This window comes from Passer domesticus, chromosome 23, assembly GCF_036417665.1.
Source record: "Passer domesticus isolate bPasDom1 chromosome 23, bPasDom1.hap1, whole genome shotgun sequence".
Classification (NCBI taxonomy): Eukaryota; Metazoa; Chordata; class Aves; order Passeriformes; family Passeridae; genus Passer; species Passer domesticus.
In genome coordinates, this window is record NC_087496.1 from 714,052 (window position 1) to 733,608 (window position 19,557).

The 19,557-nt window shown below is 45.5% G+C and overlaps 1 long non-coding RNA gene across 1 annotated transcript; it reads left to right on the top strand.

The window, feature by feature from the left end:
* The first annotated feature begins 11,617 nt into the window (after positions 1 to 11,617).
* LOC135285493 (uncharacterized) lies at positions 11,618 to 19,110 on the top strand. The gene is made up of 4 exons (XR_010350304.1): positions 11,618 to 11,703; positions 16,542 to 16,669; positions 16,813 to 16,918; positions 18,352 to 19,110. It is a non-coding gene; the product is annotated as an uncharacterized LOC135285493 (long non-coding RNA).
* Positions 19,111 to 19,557: the final 447 nt, after the last annotated feature.

Genomic DNA, 19,557 nt, shown 5'->3' on the forward strand with positions numbered 1-19,557 from the left:
GCTGCCGGAAAGAGGAAGAAGAATCTTCCTAAAAGAATTAGCTGCATTCCGGCAGACCCCTGAACTTGAATGTGTTTTAAAAGTGTTTGTTTTCCTTTGTAGAGAAGAAAATATACCTCCCACCTAACCTCATGATGAGCCCTGTCCGAGTTGTCATCCTGTTCACGCTGAGCAGTCTGACAGCTGCATGGATCGTCCCTCAGCCACGCCAAAACATCTGGGTGACCCTGGCACAGACACTCTAATAGGAAAATATATGCCTGTCCACTGCAGCAGCGAAAGACCCTGTGTCTACCTGTCTGGTAGGGATTCTGTTGCAAGCTGGAGAGTTTTTTAGACAAGTTTGGTACACCTATGCCTGACCCGAGTCCCAAATCACATCACACACAACCACACAATATCCGTCAGTGGTGAGCTGTAGTGATTAGGAAACCCATAGAAAAGTGGCTGCCAAAGTTATCCGGAGCTGCTCAGGAGCCCCAAGAGTTAGAGCTGTTTTGCTCCTCCCCTGCACCATACTGTGCACTTCGTCTTTATCCCACTTTCCAACACCAAACCTTTTAACAACATAATACAGCATTGAGAAGAATTCACTGCCAGAAGGTGGTGTAAGGTTTTAAGCCATGTCACAGCAGATAATCCATATCATTCACATCCCAAAAGTCTCCCCAAGGGTTTGTTTTTAATTTGTGGGGATTTGGCATAGGCAGGAATCCCCTCTCAGCTTTTAGGAGGATCATGTACCATTGGGCGGTTGACACCCAACCAAACCATGATTGGCGAATGGACCCGAAAGAACAATTTGGTCAGCAAAGTCCAGAAAAGAAGCATTGACAATTTGGACCCAAATTGTGATTCAGAAATTTTCCAGTGGGCCAAGTAAAAGCAAATCACTGTATCCCTGTTCTATCCATGGGTTGCAGCAACCAAAGCTCTAGGTGAATTGGGCCACCTAGAGTGCTGGGTAGTCAAACAGGCAAACTTGACATCCATGGCCATCAGCTCCCTCCTAGAGGATGAGGAGATTACCAGGCAGGCCACACTCCAAAATCATGCGCCATAGATTTCCTCTTGCTGCTGCATGGACATGAGTTCCAGGAATTTGAAGGACTTTGATGCTTGAATCTAACATCAAAAGCACCCAACGTGCACGCAGCCCTCCGAGAAATGAAAAGCCTGATCGGACAAGTCAAGCAGGAATCTGAGGACTGGTTCAGCGGACTGTTCCAGGACTGGGGACTCTCAGGGTGGTGGACTTCTATAATTAGGTCAATTCAGTTGTTTTTTGTTATTCTTTTTCTGGTCATGTTAGCGTTTGGAATTCTACGTCGCATACTTTTAAAAGCCATCAACAGTTTAGTCTCTAATCCCTCAGAAGTCAACTGCGCAGCATGTGTGGACCTAAAGCAGACTAACAGGCCCGCAAATCATGAGTGGTGGACGAATCCATAATTTGTAACAGATATAGTCCAATGCTCCAATGCTCTTCCTTTAATTTTTTTTTTTTTTAATTTTTTTTTTACAGAAAAGGGGGAGGTGTTATGGTGCACTAGTTTTAGTTGTTCTCTTTCACTGGGTGATTGGGAATTTTGCACAGAATAGTTTTATATTGCACTATATAGCTTATGTTATATCACATGGTTTGTTACCCTTTTCCCCATCACATGGTCTTTCCCTCACCTACCCCAGTACCCCCTGGTGGTCTCTCCCCTAGCTAACCACTCCCCTCACCACTCCTCACTGATATCCCATTGGCTGTGGACCTCTCCCTCTGTCCCCATCCCCGGGTATAAAAGCTCCCTGCCATCAGGGAACACTCTCTTTTCTCCCATGGGTTTGTCCACCTGATGTGTGTCTTAGAATAAAGGACAACGTTTTCCACGTGGAGAAGAGCGCTTCTCAATCTTTTACCTTCGTCTATGAATTATCATGTGGGCAAGGGTCTATAGCTAGCCGGAGTGGACCCCAACAGCCCAGGAAACACAATTCTTCAGTGCAGCAGTAACATAGGGAAGTATAGTGGCTGTCTGACCTTCACAGCTTAACCAGCACAGGTTTGCTGCTTAGATGACTCTGTGTGGTACCTCCAAGGCCAGCAGCAACAGATCCTATGGTCATGGTAGCCACGATTGAGGCCATCTGTCTGCAGAAATGATGGTAATGTCTACTCCAGTATCTACCATACCACTGACCTTTATGTAAGATGTACTTGCCCGAGGCAAGTGTACAAAGTTACTCACTTGCCTGAATAAGTGTACAAACCATATTTGGTCAAAGATGACCTGAGTCCAGTGTACCTGAACTTCTCCAGTTGATCCAAAGCCTTGGTGTAGCAGGCCCAGGGCCTGCAAGGCCTCCTTAACGGTCAGAAGCCTGAGCTAGGAAATGCCAAGTCAGCATGACTGGGCCTTAGCAGCCCCTCTCTTCCACCTTTTGGACCCTGCTTATCTCGCTGTAAGCCTATAGGTCACTTTCCCATGACCCTTACTATTGGACAATTTCCAAAACCCCTGTAGGATATAAAAACCCCTAATTCTGCCTGGTTCGGCAGAAGAGCTGTCACTGAGAACCTTCACGGAAGACCCGAATAAAGAATCCTGCGGAACCTCATACTACGCTTCTCCTCTCTCCCCCTGCGTCTGCTTCTGCAGCACCTAGCAAGCTACGAGCTGAAATCACTGAGCTGATAATCACTAAGAGCTGAAAATCACTATAGCTTGCTTAGGCTGCTGTGCTGAGCCTCCACTGAGTTATCTTGGCTCCGGCACCCTGCTGGGCATCAGCCCGGTGGGTAACTGCCGTGATATTCTGGCACCCGAACTGAATGCTGATTCTGGCACCCGAGCTGAACGCTGGACCTGGCATTTCAGAGGAGCAGCATTTCTTCTTGAAATTGTCACTGCCTTCGCTCGCCAGACATCCTGGAAGGAGAAGCCCTCCATTTTAGCAAGACTCTTCTGAAAGGCTGTCAGTCAACCTTCCCCGCTAACATCTGGGCACAAGAAGTGCTTGAAGAGACTGACTTAGCAGACCACCTCCAGCAGACCTTTGACCCACATCTGGCTGAAGAAGTGTAAATTTTAAAACAGCCATTCTTGCACGCAAAAAAACCTTTTTTCCTTGGGTCCTTTTTTTCTTTTTTTTTCTCTTTTTTCTGCTGGCAGGGCAAGGGAACATGGGATTGAAGCTTAGTATGTTAAAACGATCCCAGAAGGAGAGAGATTTATATTTCCTAATCCTAGAAATCCTATCTTCTAACAACTTTTCTTTCTCTAAAGGTAACCTTTCAAAAACTAACCTGAAAAAATTTATAAAATGGATTCTTTCCCACTTTCCAGATACTAACACACACACTATCACTTTAGACTCCTTTTGGGATACAATTGGGACCACAATATATACGTTTCAAACTAACCAAGATTTTTCTGTAACTTGGTTTATCCCTATATTTCACATTATAACCAAAGCCGTAGAAAAACTCAAAAAAAACTCATAACTTCAGTGCAAACCTCTTTTGAACAAGGCCTGAAAACCTTATCTGTCTTAACAAACCCCTTTCCTTCAAATGCTAATCGCGCTGATAACAGTCTTTCGCCCTCCACCCCGGAATCCAGTACTCCACTGGCTCCTAGTGTCCTGCCGTCCACCCCTCTCCCGGTGCCGCTCCTCCCCACCCTCTCCGCGCCCGCAGTTCCTGCTTATATCCCTCCCTCCCCCTTGGACAAGAATTCCATTGCGCAACCTGCGGCATCCTGCAAGTGACCTTTATCTATGTTATCTCCGAGTGTAGCTGCACCTGTTTCCGTCGGGTCTGAGACACCCCCCACTCTTCCTGCTGCTCTCCCTGTCCCTGCCGTGCCCCCCCCCCCCCCCAACACTCCTGCTGCTGTTCCTCCCGCCCTTGATTCCTCAATCCCACCTACCATCCCTGCTGCCTCCTCCCCCACCCTCGTGTGCTCCCCTGCCCCCAATACCGTCCCTGCTGCAGCAGGGGATCACCCTGCCTGCCTGCCAGCCACAGACCCAACACACCACGCTGTATGTGTGGCACCCTCTTCCAACCCCGCCACCTCCTTTCACCCGCTTATCCCTTGCCCCCATCCCCAGGCTTTGCAGCCACACACCCACCCTCAGGGACCCCCAAACGGAACCTCCCAGACCCCCCATGGAGAAGTACCACCCTACTTCTCCACATGTCCCAGTCCTGTGCCTGCTGTGCCACGCATTGTGCAGCCATTCCAGCCCCTCTGCTGCCTCCCTCTAGCCACGTTCTGCCATGTGCTGCCTTACACTCTCCACAGCCACATGCACCCTTGCAAAATGTTGCTCCAACATGCCATAAAAAGCATAAGGCACTTCCTGCTCGCTCTCACTCCTCTTCTGAGGACAGAAGTGACAGTGATTCTGATTCTAATATAGAGGATATTGATCCATGGGCTATAATAAAAATGGAAGCAACACAGGCAGAGGATTGGCAATTGGCTCAGAGAATTAATGTCTTTCCAGTAGATTATAAAAAGGGAAAAAGAGGGGGTGCTACTACTAGAAAGACATGGGAACCTATTACAAATAAAGAACTCGTACAATTAAGAAATATTGCCAAAGAACATGGTAGAAGTTCACATATTTTTAGAAATTTCCTAGAAGCTATTTTCTCAGCACATGTTTTAGTACCCCACAATATTAAAAATATTGCCCAGTGCCTCCTTTCTCCCGCCGAGTACATGCTTTGGGAAAGGCATTGGAAAAAGCAATTAAAAACATTATCAGACACCTATGCTGCAGATAAGTCAAACCTTACAGTCGAACAGCTGGCTGGCAAAGGGGATTTGCAGAAACCCTCTGACCAAGCTGATACCTTACCTACGGCAACACTACAAGACATGGCTATAGCAGCAAAAACCTCCTTACTCCTTACCCCTGATGAATCTATTCCTACCCAACACTTTTCTAGTATTAAACAAGGAGTAGATGAAAGCTTTATCAAATTTGTGGATAGAATTAAGGATGCTCTGGAAAAACAGATAGCACAGAGGCAAGAAAAAAACTGTTGTCCAAGCTTGCCATGAGTAACTCAGATGAAAAATGTAGAACAATTTTGAGAGCCTTACCGTTAGACACAGAACCTACCATAGAGCAAGTGCTGGAAAGCTGTACACGCCACTTGTCCACTGAAGACACAGTGACCCAAGCAGTTAGTAGGGGTATTGCAGAAGGAGTTTCTGGTGCATATGCAGTAATAGCTTCTAAAGACCAGGTCTGCTGCTACCACTGCGGAGATTTTGGACATTTCTTTATAAAATGTCCTGAGAGGTCACCTACCAGGTACCCTTGTAACATCTACCAAAGGCCCCAAAATCAGCAGTACTATCAGCAGCATTCAGGAAACTTCCATCGGAGCGTGGTGGGGCCCCACTCAAAGACACCAAATCAAAGGCCATCCAGACCCAGTCACGCACCATCCCAGGAGATTCCAGACCACATGACGAGGACCCAACACACGGAGCGATACCGAGGGGAACGCGGTGCCAGCTGGTAACTGCACTGTCCATTGACTTTAATAATGAGAATGTTTGTCATGTTCCCACAGGCAAACATGGGCCAAAAGATGGTCCTTTTGACATCCTAATTATAGGTGATACTCTCCATAGCCCAAAGGAAATATTTGTTGTTCCAGAAGTACAAACAGTGCACGCGGGACAAGAAATCTTTGTCCAGGTGTACTGCGCAGACTTACCATTTTTTCTTCCAAAGGGAACTCCAATTGCACAAGCCTTTCTACTCCCAAAGAATCACAGGGAACAGCTTCCTCTCAACCCCACAGCAATGTGGGCACAAGTTGTGGAACCAAGTAAGCCTGTCATTGAGTGCGGTCTTACCTGCAGAGGAGAGAAGATCCACCTACCAGGGATGCTGGACACCGGTGCAGACGCAACAATCATCGCCCGCTCAGAATGGCCTGCACACTGGGAACTACAACCTGTAGCAGGCGTGATTTTAGCGATCGGTGGAGCTACACTTTCCATGCAAATCAAGAACAACATCCTTGTCGAAGGGCCTGAAGGCAAATTGGCAACCATCCGCGCGTTTGTGGTAAGGGCCCTTATCACCCTATATGGATGGGACATTTTATCTGAGTGGAAAGCTTTCCTATGTATTCCCAGTCCAGATTTCTAATTGGGGCCACTGAGGAGTGCGCACTGCCAGACACTCCTCGTTTCACCTGGAAATGCCATAAGCCAATCTGGATCGAGCAGTGGCCCCTCTCTAAAGTCAAACTGCGCACACTACATGCCCTTGTGGACGAACAGCTCACCAAAGGCCACATCGTAGAGACCACCAGCCCTTGGAATTCTCCAGTCTTCGTACTGCAAAAGCCCGGAACAGACAGGTGGAGGCTCCTCCACGATCTTCGCAAAATCAACGAGGTCATCGAGGACATGGGTCCCCTCCAGCCTGGCCTGCCCTCACCATTGATGCTGCCTAGAGACTGGACACTTGCTATCACAGATATTAAAGACTGTTTCTTCAGCATTCCGCTGCATCCCCAGGATGCTTCACGGTTTTCTTTCTCTGTTCCCTCTCTTAACAGAGAGGCTTCACTCAGAAGATATCACTGGTGTTATCTTCCTCAAGGTCTCCAGAACAGTCTCAGTATATGCCAGTGGCATGTTGCTCATGTCCTGTCTCCTGTTCGGAAGCAATTCCCAGATGCAATCATCCATCACTATATGGATGACATCCTAGTATGTGCATCAGAAAAAGCTTACTTAGACAAAGCAGTTAAAAAGACTATTGAAACCATAAATAAGGCAGGATTCGAGATCCGTGAGGACAAAATGCAGTACACCAATCAATGGACTTACCTTGGATTCCAGATCGAGGAAAGGACCATCGTACCCCAGCAGCTCGCCATCCGAGATGACCCAAAAACCCTGAGAGACTTACACAGTCTGTGTGGATCCATCAACTGGGTACGTCCACTGCTAGGAATTACAGCAGAGCACCTCGCTCCCCTGTTCAACCTTCTTCGTGACAATGTGACAATGAGGACCTGGACTCTCCATGCACTCTTACAACCGAAGCCCAAGATGCCATCACCAAGGTCCAAGAAGCCCTGTCTTCACGCAAAGCCCATTGCTTCAAGCCCAGCCTGCCTTTCCAGTTCGTCATTCTGGGAAAAGCACCTCGGTTCTATGGACTGATTTTCCAATGGGACACTCAACTTCGAGACCCTTTACTAATCCTGGAGTGGATCTTTAAAAATAACCAACCCACAAAAACAATTACCACCTTCCAAGAAATCATGGCACATTTAATAAAAAAGGCTAGAACTCGCCTCCGCTCCCTTGCAGGGTGTGAGTTCACATATATTAATATGCATATATTTGCCAATGACCACTGGGTACTGACACGATCCGTCCTAAGGACGTGATTCGTGTAGGTTCTTTTTTCACTGATCTCAGGGTGCAAAAAAAACTGACACGACAAGGGGATTTGCAGTAAAATCAAAATACATGTACTTTTATTAAATAGCCATAGAGAAGATGCGTTAGAGAGAGGGGAATGAAGAAAGGGAAGAGAATAAGGAAAAGAAAAGGAAAAGAGGGAGGGCAAGGAGGTGTATAGCTACCAGACGTGCGGATGACAAAGTCCCTCGAAGTCCGGTCGATGAAGAGGCCTGTCGTCTTCACGTCAGGGGAGATCTCAAAAGGTATCAGTCAGCTCTAACCTTTTTTATAGTCCTTTTGAAATGGGGGAAGGGGACCCATTTCAAAATAGTCTATTGATGAAGGGTACAAGGAGTCCATCAGTAGTCCATCAGGAGCAGGTGTCGTCAGCAGCAGATGTCGTAGGCAGGAACCATTGTCTTCTCGGTCCAGTGGTCGCTTGCAAAACTTGCTCCGGTCCCCACACATACCTTCCCTCACCCTACGGTGGGGATTTAAGTCTTAGTCCTTTTGGGGAAAAAGGGGAGCTTTTCCATGTAGGGGTCGCACGTCTCAGTCCTTGAGGGGAGAACCTTCTCCCATCTCAGTCCCTCTGTCACGGTGGTTGATGTACGGTGAATGGAGGGTCCTTTTGTGGTGACCTCCGGGAAGGTCATTCCAGAGAGAAAGTCCAGCCAAGTCAGAAGGGTGGAGAAATTCCAGCACTAGCGTTGCTAGGTGATGCAGGCGAAGGAGAGCACACTGCCCCTTCTCGGGTGCAGTGTTCCATGAGTTGAGCAAACACACCCATAGGCAATAATCTGGCTTGGTGGACCAGACAGACCTGGATTTTCAGAACAGGATCTTTCCCTTTCCCCGGTGGTCTTGGCTTTCATGACGATCGAGAGGCAAAAAATGAGGGAAGTTTCGGACAGACTCTCACAGGTACCTGGACCATTTGCTCCAGACCAATGAAAATCTCCAGTATGCCTTAGACAGCTATACAGGCCAAATTTCAGTACATATCCCAAAACATAAGCTTTTTAATCGTGATGTAATCTTTCATCTGACCCCAAAATTAGTTCAAAGTAGGACACCTCTCAAAGCTCTAACCATCTTTACAGATGGCTCAGGGTCATCCCACAAGTCTGTAATGACATGGAGAGACCCAAAGACCCAAAAATGGGAATCTGACATAGAAATAGTGGAGGGATCTCCACAGATTGCAGAGTTAGCAGGTGTTGTCAGAGCCTTTGAGAAATTCAAAGACGACCCTTTCAATCTGGTCACAGATTCAGCTTATGTTGCTGGCATAGCTATGAGAGCAGAACATGCTCTTCTCAAAGAGGTTTCCAATCCAAAGTTATACCATTTGGTTTCTGCATTAACACGCTTAATTTCCACAGAAAGCAACATTACCATATAATGCATGTGAGGTCACACACTGACCTCCCAGGTTTCATTACAGAAGGGAACAGGAAAGCGGACACATTAGCCATGGCAATAGAAACTGCTAATGTCCCTAACATCTTTGCCCAGGCAAAGTTGTGACACTCATTTTTTCATCAAAATGTGCCTGCCCTTATCAGAATGTTCAAGCTTTCAAAAGATCAGGCAAAAGCTATTGTTACCACATGCCCGAACTGTCAAAACTACCAGATTCCATCTATGGGGACAGGAGTCAATCCCCGAGGTTTAAACAGCTGCCAGCTGTGGCAGACAGATGTAACCCACTTTGCACCTTTTGGAAGGTCAAAGTACATGCATGTATCGGTCGATACGTTCTCAGGAGCAGTATTCGCATCAACACATACAGGAGAAACTGTGCAGCACACCATAAAACATTTTCTCCTTGCCTTTGCTACCCTGGGAGTACCTAAGGAGATCAAAACAGACAATGGACCTGCCTATACCTCTCTTAAGTTAAAAGAGTTCTTCAGTGAGTGGGGAATAGAACACAAGACAGGTATACCTGCAAACCCCACAGGACAATCCATCGTGGAAAGGACACATCAAACTCTCAAACAACAACTCTCAGCACCAGAGAGGAACAAAAATAATTTCTCCAGTTGAAAGACTTTGCAAGGCTCTCTATGTCACCAACTTCCTGAACTGTACAACATCAGAGCCTGATCCACCAATACTTCACCACTTTACAAATACCACCCAAGCAAAGCTCACTGAGAAACCACCTGTGCTAGTGAAGGACCCAGAAACACATAAAGTCTCTGGACCTTTCGAACTCATTACCTGGGGAAGAGGGTATGCTTGTGTTCTACTACCATCTGGTCCAAGATGGTACCCAGGGAAAAACATAAAACCATACCTAGGCACTGCAAATACCACTTCCACAAGCAGTGACAAGAATCCTCCTGAGTCAAACACAAGGCCCCCTCAAAACCAGACCAGTTCTGTCTGGAGACAAAGACATCGCCAAACATCCACATGCGGAGGAGACAACTGTCCCACCACGCAACAGCAGACAGAACAGAAAGCTGAACAACATTCTGCTGCGTCAAGCCGTAGGCCAGACACAGCCTGAAAACAAAACTGTTCTCTGAATTAGATGTTATTACCCTTTTTACCAAAAAAACCCCTATTATCCCCTTTCTCAGCTCTTACCAAAAGCCTCTAACTATATATCCACTCCCCCACCCTTAGCTTATAGAAAAAAAAACAGAAAACAAACAAACAAACAAACAAAAAAAAACACAAAAAAAAACCAAAAAACAAACAAACAAAAAAACCCCACTAAAAATAAATAGGGGGGGGGTGTTGGAAGGAACAGAGGAAAGGAAAAATGGAGAAAACCCTAACCCTCCCCTCCTACCATAAAAATAACAAATTTTGCTTATATTCCCTTATATTATATCAGAAGCCCCATTCCTGCCCAAAGATGAAAAATATCTCCGTTGGTGCTGTCCTCACTGCTGCCTGGATGTTCCTCACCGTGCCGTGTGCCATCGGTTAGATTAGCCCACAGTCGAGCCATAATGTCTGGGTAACCTTAGCAAGGACATTAAAACACGATAACATGTGCTTATCCATGGGAAGAATTGATAACCCGCTTTCCACATGTCTGGTAGGAATTCCCTTCATAGCCGATGACTGGCCCGTCTATAATTCAGAGCTTCTCCGCACCACAGGTAAGAGACCCAATGTGGTAGATACTTGGGAAGAGTGGACACAAATATTGCCCAATGCTCTCGAGGAACCTCAAGAATTGGATCTGTTGGGGTCCTCCAAGGCAACAGACTGTGTCAAATTTTACTTTAGACATCCAAAAAATAATTGGCCAGAAATTGACCAGAACAAAAACACATATCGAAAAGACATATCGCCAATTAACAAAGCCTACAACCCTCACGATTGGTGTCATTACACTGCTCGTGTGTTCTCTGTGTCCTCTCTCCATCCCAAAGTACTACCCAAGGGAACGTTTCTCATCTGTGGTGACAGAGTATGGGCTGGGATCCCCTCACGACTCCAGGGAGGTCCCTGTACCCTTGGAAAACTGTCTACCCTTACTCCAAATATCACCTTGTTACACAATTGGAAAAAAGAGAGTGAATTAAAATGCCACAAAAGATCCTACACAGAATTTGATGAAAATTGCAACCCCAAATTATACGATTGGAACAAACCTAAAAAGATAGCGTTCTCTATATTCCTACCATGGGTAGCTGCAGCTAAGGCCCTAGATGAAATAAATCACCTTGGGTGCTGGCTCAGTAAGCAAGCTAACGCTACTTCTGCTGCCCTGAGCAATCTCTTAAAGGAAGAAGAAAGGACATGCCTCATTCCAAAATCGAGCAGCGATTGACTTCCTGCTCCTTGCCCATGGACACCGTTGCCAAGACTTCAAAGGGATGTGCTGCTTCAATCTCTCTTCACACTCAGAATCCATCCAAGTTAACATCCAGAAACTGAAGGGACTTATGAAGGACTTAAAAGTAGAAAAAAACCCAGACTGGGTCAATGACCTTTTCGGTCAATGGGGACTAACAGGATGGGTTGCATCTCTGGCTAAGGGAATGTTGTGGATTTTCCTTGTAGTTGTCATTGTATTAACTATGTTCTCATGCCTTGTTCACTGTTTTAAAAGAACCACAGGGAACGCCTTTTTTCTAAATACAGAAAGTAGAGTTGTAGCAGGCCCAAGGCCTGCAAGGCCTCCTTAACGGTCAGAAGCCTGAGCTAGGAAATGCCAAGTCAGCATGACTGGGCCTTAGCAGCCCCTCTCTTCCACCTTTTGGACCCTGCTTATCTCGCTGTAAGCCTATAGGTCACTTTCCCATGACCCTTACTATTGGACAATTTCCAAAACCCCTGTAGGATATAAAAACCCCTAATTCTGCCTGGTTCGGCAGAAGAGCTGTCACTGAGAACCTTCACGGAAGACCCAAATAAAGAATCCTGCGGAACCTCATACTACGCTTCTCCTCTCTCCCCCTGCGTCTGCTTCTGCAGCACCTAGCAAGCTACGAGCTGAAATCACTGAGCTGATAATCACTAAGAGCTGAAAATCACTATAGCTTGCTTAGGCTGCTGTGCTGAGCCTCCACTGAGTTATCTTGGCTCCGGCACCCTGCTGGGCATCAGCCCGGTGGGTAACTGCCGTGATACCTTGGTCTCCTCATGTCCTTGGGTCTGTTTTGGAAACACAAGACTTGAAAGGCATGAGCTGGGTGATACGAGTTTTAGCTGGGCTGGTCACAAGAGGAGTAAGCATTGACACCATGGCACATATCTGCCCTGTGTAATCAGTGTCTGTGACTAGATGAACAAAAATACCTTGTAATGTTGCACTTGATCTTCCTAACAACAGAGTACTTAATCCCTTCCCTACAGGTCCACAGACCTCAAGAGAAACTTTATGCACCTGGAATGAGCTTATGATTATTGTGGTGGGGATGGAAACATCCATACCTGTAGCCTTTCTCATTCTTCCTGTGAGCTGGTTGCATAGGCTCACACTGGGGTATGGGAAGATGCTTGTATCTGCGTGCACTTTCCCATTGCTCTCCTGCTCCTGTTTCCCTGCTCATTGAGAAGCTGTCCATTAAGATGAAACTTGGACCTGCACTGCTTGGCCAGATGACTGGGCTTCCCACATTGGTTATAGCTTTCCATTATAGTTCCAATTCTCTGCTTTTGATATGTCCTCTGTGGGTTAGACTAATGGGGACAGTGTGCTTTCACATGACCTTGTTGCACACAGCTGTAACACTGGAGTGTTAACTTAAAAGAATCAGCTAACAAAGCCATACTATGTGATTCAGTCCTAACTTTAGCACGTGCATCAATGAGTTCATTTAAGGATGGATTTTCTTTTGCTAGCACATCTATAGCCCTTTTGCAGTCCACATTTTCATTATCTTGAGCCAATTGTAATATTGACTTCTTGCATCATTGTTTGCTATTTGTTTTTCCATGGCATCTCATAAGCATTCTATAAACTGGAGGTACAGCTCATTGGGACCCTGTTTGATTGTGGAATACCTCTGGGTTGGTGTTACCATGACTGCCACTTTAAGTGGGGCCTGCATTCCCAAGTCTCTTGCTTGCACTAAAATTAAAGGATGCAAACACACCTGCAGCTGTGGGTTGTCAATGGGATGCAGTCCCATAAGATGAGAAACCCCAGCCCCGAAGCGTGGATCTTGCTGCAGTACTTCTAGCTTGTGCAGCCCTTGATCATCTACGTATCACCGCCAGGTGGACTCGAACATCATATATTGAACTGGAAAAGCAGCTTTGCTATCTGTTTAATATCAAAGAGTGTCATCTCACTGGCAGTTAGGACATCACTCTCTTTCCCTACTTGCCCACTCACCCCTTTGGCACTTGTTGCCACACTTGCCATTATGACTCTTAGTGGCAAGGGCTTGCTGCACTGGTTGACTAAATCTAGGCACAAATAACCATGTTGCAATACTGGAAACATTGTTCTGAAAACACATAAAGTGCCGGGGTCGGCTATCACTTGTCTCTGCCCCAGCACAGGAAAAGGTGGTTCTGGGCAGGCCGCACTTTCGAAGAAGGAGTCTGGACTCTTGCTTTTGGTCTTCAGTTGAGTTTATTGTTCCTTATCTACAAAGTTTTTCTGTCTGTCCAGCCGAGGTCTGATCAGCAAGACAGCCAAGGGCACTCTCTCCCACCCACGGGGCGGTTGTCTCTTTTACAGTGAAAACTACGTATAAGATATTTACCTTCAATTTCCAATACTTTTCGCCCTTGTTGGCAAGTGCACTTTCACTATGAACCAATCCACACATGCCAACATCATCCTGAACATGGATGCCAAGGAGAAGAAAGAAGAAGGACAGGGCACGCCCAAATTCCTCCATCTTGGGGCTCCCGACCCCCATGTACAGAATTCCAAACCCCCCTGCACAACATATAAAACCCCCCTGTACAGTGCATTATAATTTAAATTTTATCAAGTGAATATCATCCCCTCACCATTCAAGCTTGAAATTCTCTCATTTCCTCACATTCAGGTGTCATTTCTTTAGAAGGATCAAAGTCAAGCCACCAGGTACTTTTGGCAACATTCCAGGGCTCCTGAGCCCCCCAAGGGTTGTCTCAGTAGCTCTGGACATCCAGAGTGATGTACTAAGTTCCCACAATAAAGATGACCCATTTAGTGCCTCTCAATTTAGATTCTCTGGTTCTATTGCAGCTTTACCTGCAGTGGATTTGTAGTTTGCTCTCCTGTCCTTCTGGGTCCAGAGCTGGCTTGATTCATTTTTACTTCAACATTTAGGGTGAGATTGGAGTGAAATTGGAGTGAACTCATCTGCAGCAAGTTGGATCCAGAGGTGAAAAAGGCATATGGTGAAAGGTGATGTGATAACCCTTTCATGTTAAAGTCCTAGATTTGTGGCATGGATATGTGGGTAGAAGGGTGAATGAGATCTGTTTGAGAGATTGGGATGAGGCGTAGTTTTTTAGAGGGGAAGAATGTCACAGTAAAGATAGACATGACACTCAAGGGTTCAAGTCTTTATTGTTCACAGCTCATATTTACATGGTTTTCAAAAGTAATGTGTTTGATCCAAATTGGCTAGTAACTTGTTGCCACCCAGTTCACTGTCGAATAGCTGTCTGCACACATGCTTGCCAAAGATTGGCCAGCATCTGTTCCCTGCAGTTAAGCCTTTCCGCTCCTCCTTTCCTCCTTTTGCGATTCTTCCCAACGTGACAAAACAGATCTATTGGCTGGTCCACAAGGATTTAATCTCTATGTCTAGTAGCTAAACCCGTTTCCCCTCTTCCTCTCTCTCTCTCCTTATCCTTTAACTCCTTTTCTAATCCCTCTATCGCATTTGCTGTGGGCACACAGTAAAGGTGCATATGTTTTGATTAATACCAAAATCCTCTTCGTGTTGTTTTTTGCACTCTGAGACCAGTTAATGAACCATCAAGACCCCTGCTTGTACGAGCGGATCGTGACACTGGGATGCCTTCAGGCCAGCTGTTAGCCGTCGCAGATCCACCTTTTTGTTTTTCAACTACAAAGGCAGAGTTTATCCTCCTCTGCAGAGGATAGGATAAAAAAACAGGGTACAATGAGTGAAATAATTATAATACAAAAAATAATAAGCCTAGTTTGAATGAGGCTCTTCTCCCAGCTTGATAAACCTAACCCTTCCAGACAGTGATATGTCCCAGAAAATCCTCCATATAACACATGCCATCAAACTCTTCGCAACCATGTCCATGAGCTAACAAAAGAAAATCAATGGCAGCAGGATTTTGCAAGCATGCTGCACACTATCTACAACTATAGCTAAAGCACTCAAAATTAAGGAAGTGTTATTTACTCATTTTGCTACAAAGCATGCCAATCTATTTAATTCAGAAACTATCAGAGGTAACATTTTGCTTTTCTGTTCCGATTCAGTCCCACATATCATGTCCTAATGTATAATTTAAAAATACACATCCTTCTGCTGATAATGTCCTTAAAATCTCCAACTCTTGGGGTTCAAGTGAAGCACAGGTAAATTATCACTTCAAAGATCCCATGGTTCCATAAAGGGGGTTGTGGTATTACAATTGTTCTGGGAAGAGTATCACATTTTGACAATATTTTGTGTTTCTTTGTGTATACTTTGTGTGCCATTCAACAGTACCCCCACTAAGCAGGTGAGAAAAGGTTGTTCTGCTCATGCCATAGCCTGCAGCTCAACTCCATTATATCTCTTCCCATAGAAGAACTTCTCCATTACTGATGAGAAGTTTTTTGAATTGTACTTTATGTCTTCTGCTATCTGTTGCCACTCCTCCAAGCACATGTTCTTACATGTGCTTGCCCAGGGCTGTCATATTTGACTGTTCGAACAGCCCTAAGCCTGTTTATTTACTAAGGCTGTATCTTGATTTGAAAAGACAGGTGTCTGTTAAGGAAGACAGGAGCCTCCCCTGAAATGGGAAATGTAAACTCCCTCCCTACGAATTATTATAATTTTGAAATTAAGGGGCTTTCAGGCAAAGATATAGGAGTAAGAATAACAGTTCTTTATTAGGAAAGAAAATTAAAATTAAAATTAAAAAATGCAGTAATACAAAACAACACTGCCAGAGTGAGAATACGACCTGACACCCTGTGGGTCAGGGTGTTAGTAGCAGTCCCATTAAATGGTGGCTGCAGTCCTGCTGGAGTGATAGATGTGGTTCCGTTGAAGCACTGATCCTGTAGAAGGGTGTAGTTTTCCTCTGAAAGTCCAGTGGTGGTGTAGATGGGCCTAGTCTTTCTCTGGGAATCCAGTGGGAAAAGGATGCTTCTGGTGTTCCAAATCTCAGATTGTATCCAGGTAGGAATACTTGGCTTCTCCCCCTGGGTGGAGCATCTCACAATGGGATTATGTAATTTTTATCAGTCACGCAGTGAGACTTAAATGGTCCATTAACAGAAGATACCTCCCCAGAGGGAGGATTGGTTGTGGAAGAGATAGTAAACTGCCCAAATAACAGAAGATAACTGCCCCATCTCTAACAGAAGGGAAATAGAATAAAGACCCCCAAACCACATCTTATACCCCAGGACAGGCTGTAAATTTTGAAATCAGAATTCTTCATGATGCAAATACCTTGTTTTAACAGGCAGGCAGGCTCTCTTCTCCAATGACAAGAGTAACAGACCTCCCAGCTCATCTACCAAGCCTCTGTTCAGGCCAGGTGTCTCTGCATGGACAATTGCTGCCTTCCAGCCATCCAGGAGGGCTCAGAAGGTTGTTCTTCCTCTGTGTTTATCTGCCAGCATGCTGGAGAATGCAGCAGCTAGGGCGGGTCTAATGGATGAACCATGCATTCAAGTTATCTTGTGTGTACTGGGATTTGTGAGGAAACTAATGATCTATCTATTTTTGTACAGGCCTTAGTCGTCTCCTAAAGTACAGTCGTCTCCTAAAGAAAGCACCAAGGCTGACATTACTCAAGGAATTAGTTTCTTCTAGCTTTTCTTCCTCATCCCAGCTCAGGTAAGGGTGTTTCTGAAGAAAGTGGCTCCCAAACAACAACCAGACCAGAAGTGCAGAGGTACTGGGGCAGTTTCCTAAACTATTAGGAGGGTTTTTTTGAGGTTTCAGACTTAGTAAATAACTGGAAGAACTTGCCTGAGAACACATGAACATCACACTTTCATTATGTGAAGTGTAAATTTCTTGTGAAATAACTTCTGCCTGAAGTGTTTGAGCTTGGAGATTTAATCAGCCAAAGCTAAAGGCCACCAAGGTGGCTGTTGTAACCTTGTGGTCCTGTGTTGTCCTGGCTGCGCTTTGGGCTGTGGGTCTTCCTGAAGATCCTCGTGATGCTTTTCTTGCTGGAAGCTGTTTCTCACCTCACCTCAGTGCAGACCTCACAGACCCAGGGCCCAAAGGCTGTGTTGGTGGGGTTGACTCACTCTGGCATGTTTGATAGCAACTGTTTGTCATCTGCCTTACCTGTTCTTTGCTGTGTAAGCCATCAGCTCGGCAAACTTCTGGAACAACAAAATTTGGAGATGGAATGGTCTCAGCTCTTTCCAATTGTCCATTTCCTCCTTTGGGGGAAAGCTTGTTCCCTCCACTAAATTTTCCTGTACTGGCTTCAGTGTTCAGTGACTCAATCACAGGGTTTTCATTGTTTCTCTTGGGAGCCTGTCAGACTGCTCACCATGAGCTTCTTTCCTAAGTCTCTGCCTGATGTGTTCTGCTCCTTGATTCCAGCCTTGAACTGGAAGAGTGGTCAGAAAAGTGCTACAAGGGGTTGATGCTAATCAAATGAAGTACTTGCGTACTGGTTAACCCTTTCTGGGTTACTTTGGTTCATGTTCTGAATAAAAAGGCCTGAAAGGAGAATGTCATAGTGACTTTAAGGCTGACAAGTGTGAGCACTGAGGTCTTAGGACCTAAAGGATAGGGGAAGGTTTTAACCTGTGGAATATAAGCATTCCTTCAGTGATGACTTTTTCAGCTGAAATGTTGAACTACAGGATCAACTAGATGTGGCAATTGCTGGTTTTATTTTAGGTTTTGCTTGTGCCTAGAACTGAGTCAAGAAGCTTGAATTTTCTTAAAAAGCTGAAGATTTTCCCAAGGGTTGCTTTCTCTGTTACCCTGTCTGTGCTGCCAATGATGCATAACCAGTAGCTTGACTGTAATGCTGAAGTAATTATTAAAATATCATCTGCAAAATAGATAAGTCATAACAGGATAAAGCCATCTTCCATGAAAGATGAGTGGGATCAGACCTTGGATACTCTCAAATGTATCCCGCACTGAAGCATGATTTTGAAAAGATTTCAGCTGAGGTTTAGAAGGAATTCATACTGACCAGGATATAAGTTAGATAGGTAGGCAATAGGTTAATGATTATTAGATGCTTAAGCTAGAGCTGATTGTTATATTGTTTGCTATTATGAGCTTGTTTGTAGGAGGAAGTGGAGTCAGTGAACCGTTATAAGAACATATTGAAACCAGTAGAACAATGGTTAGCACCTGGGCTTCATGTCAATCAATCACTAACCAGGGGACCTTGGATCATGTCAGAGGGACACAGAGACCTGATGAAGACATTCCTGACTTCATCCCTGGGACCACTAACCCAGTTCGAGACCACTGACCCAATTCAAGAGAAGAATTGCACATGCATGAAGGACTAATAAACTCACTTTAATACAGATCGAGGATGGGAGGTGCTGGGGTTATGCATATGTATTGTATGTAAGATCTCAGGAAATAAATAGAGGACAAAGAACCTTGGTGTGGTCATGCCTTTTGGGGATGACTCCCATGCTTCCTGCTGGTATTAATAAACGTTTTAACTTAGACTAGTTAGAGAATCTTTGTCCGTGATCTTCGGCTTTAATGACAACACAAGAAGGGAGAATTAAATTCTAAAGCGTAGCCATGGAGGGAACAAAACTAGAAGCAAATCCAATGTCCACCACTGAGAATTACGGAAATATCTAGGACAGGATGGAAAGCTGATAGTGGTTAAGAGGTCTGTGGTAGGATAATTATCTTGGTTTGAAAGACACCTTAGCAGGTGTCTGCTAAGGAAGGCAGAAGCCTCCCTTGGAATGGAGAATGTAACCCCCCTCCCTTCAAATTACTGTAAGTTTGAAATTAAGGGGCTTGCAGGCAAAGATATGGGAATAGGAATAACAGTTCTTTACTATATGTATAACAAGGCAAACAAAACTACAACTATGGCATTAACAACAAACAGAACCAGGGACCCATCTTCTTGACTACAGTCTTCTTGACTGCAGGCACTTCCCCCTTTGGTGCAGTTACCATCACAGCCGGCAGGAATGAGCAAAACTCCCAGGCTCATAGGCGAGGTGTATCAGAAGTTTTGCGGTAGCTGGAACTGTGGAGACTTGCCAGCAAAGGAGCTGGGTGCGGATTACAGCGTGGAGAAACCAAAGCAGCACCAAAGAAAACAGCGGGGGCAGGGCAGGGAGGGCCTGGCTCTGAGCAGGGCAGGGAGAGACAAAGTTCAGGATTCCCAGGCACATGAGCAGATGGTGATCAGTCCCTCAGGGCTGAGCTCCAGCGGTGCTGGTGAAGTCTCCTTGCAGTAAGCGACAGCTTGGCCATCCTCCTCTGGCACCAAAGAGCAAGAGAGAGCAAGG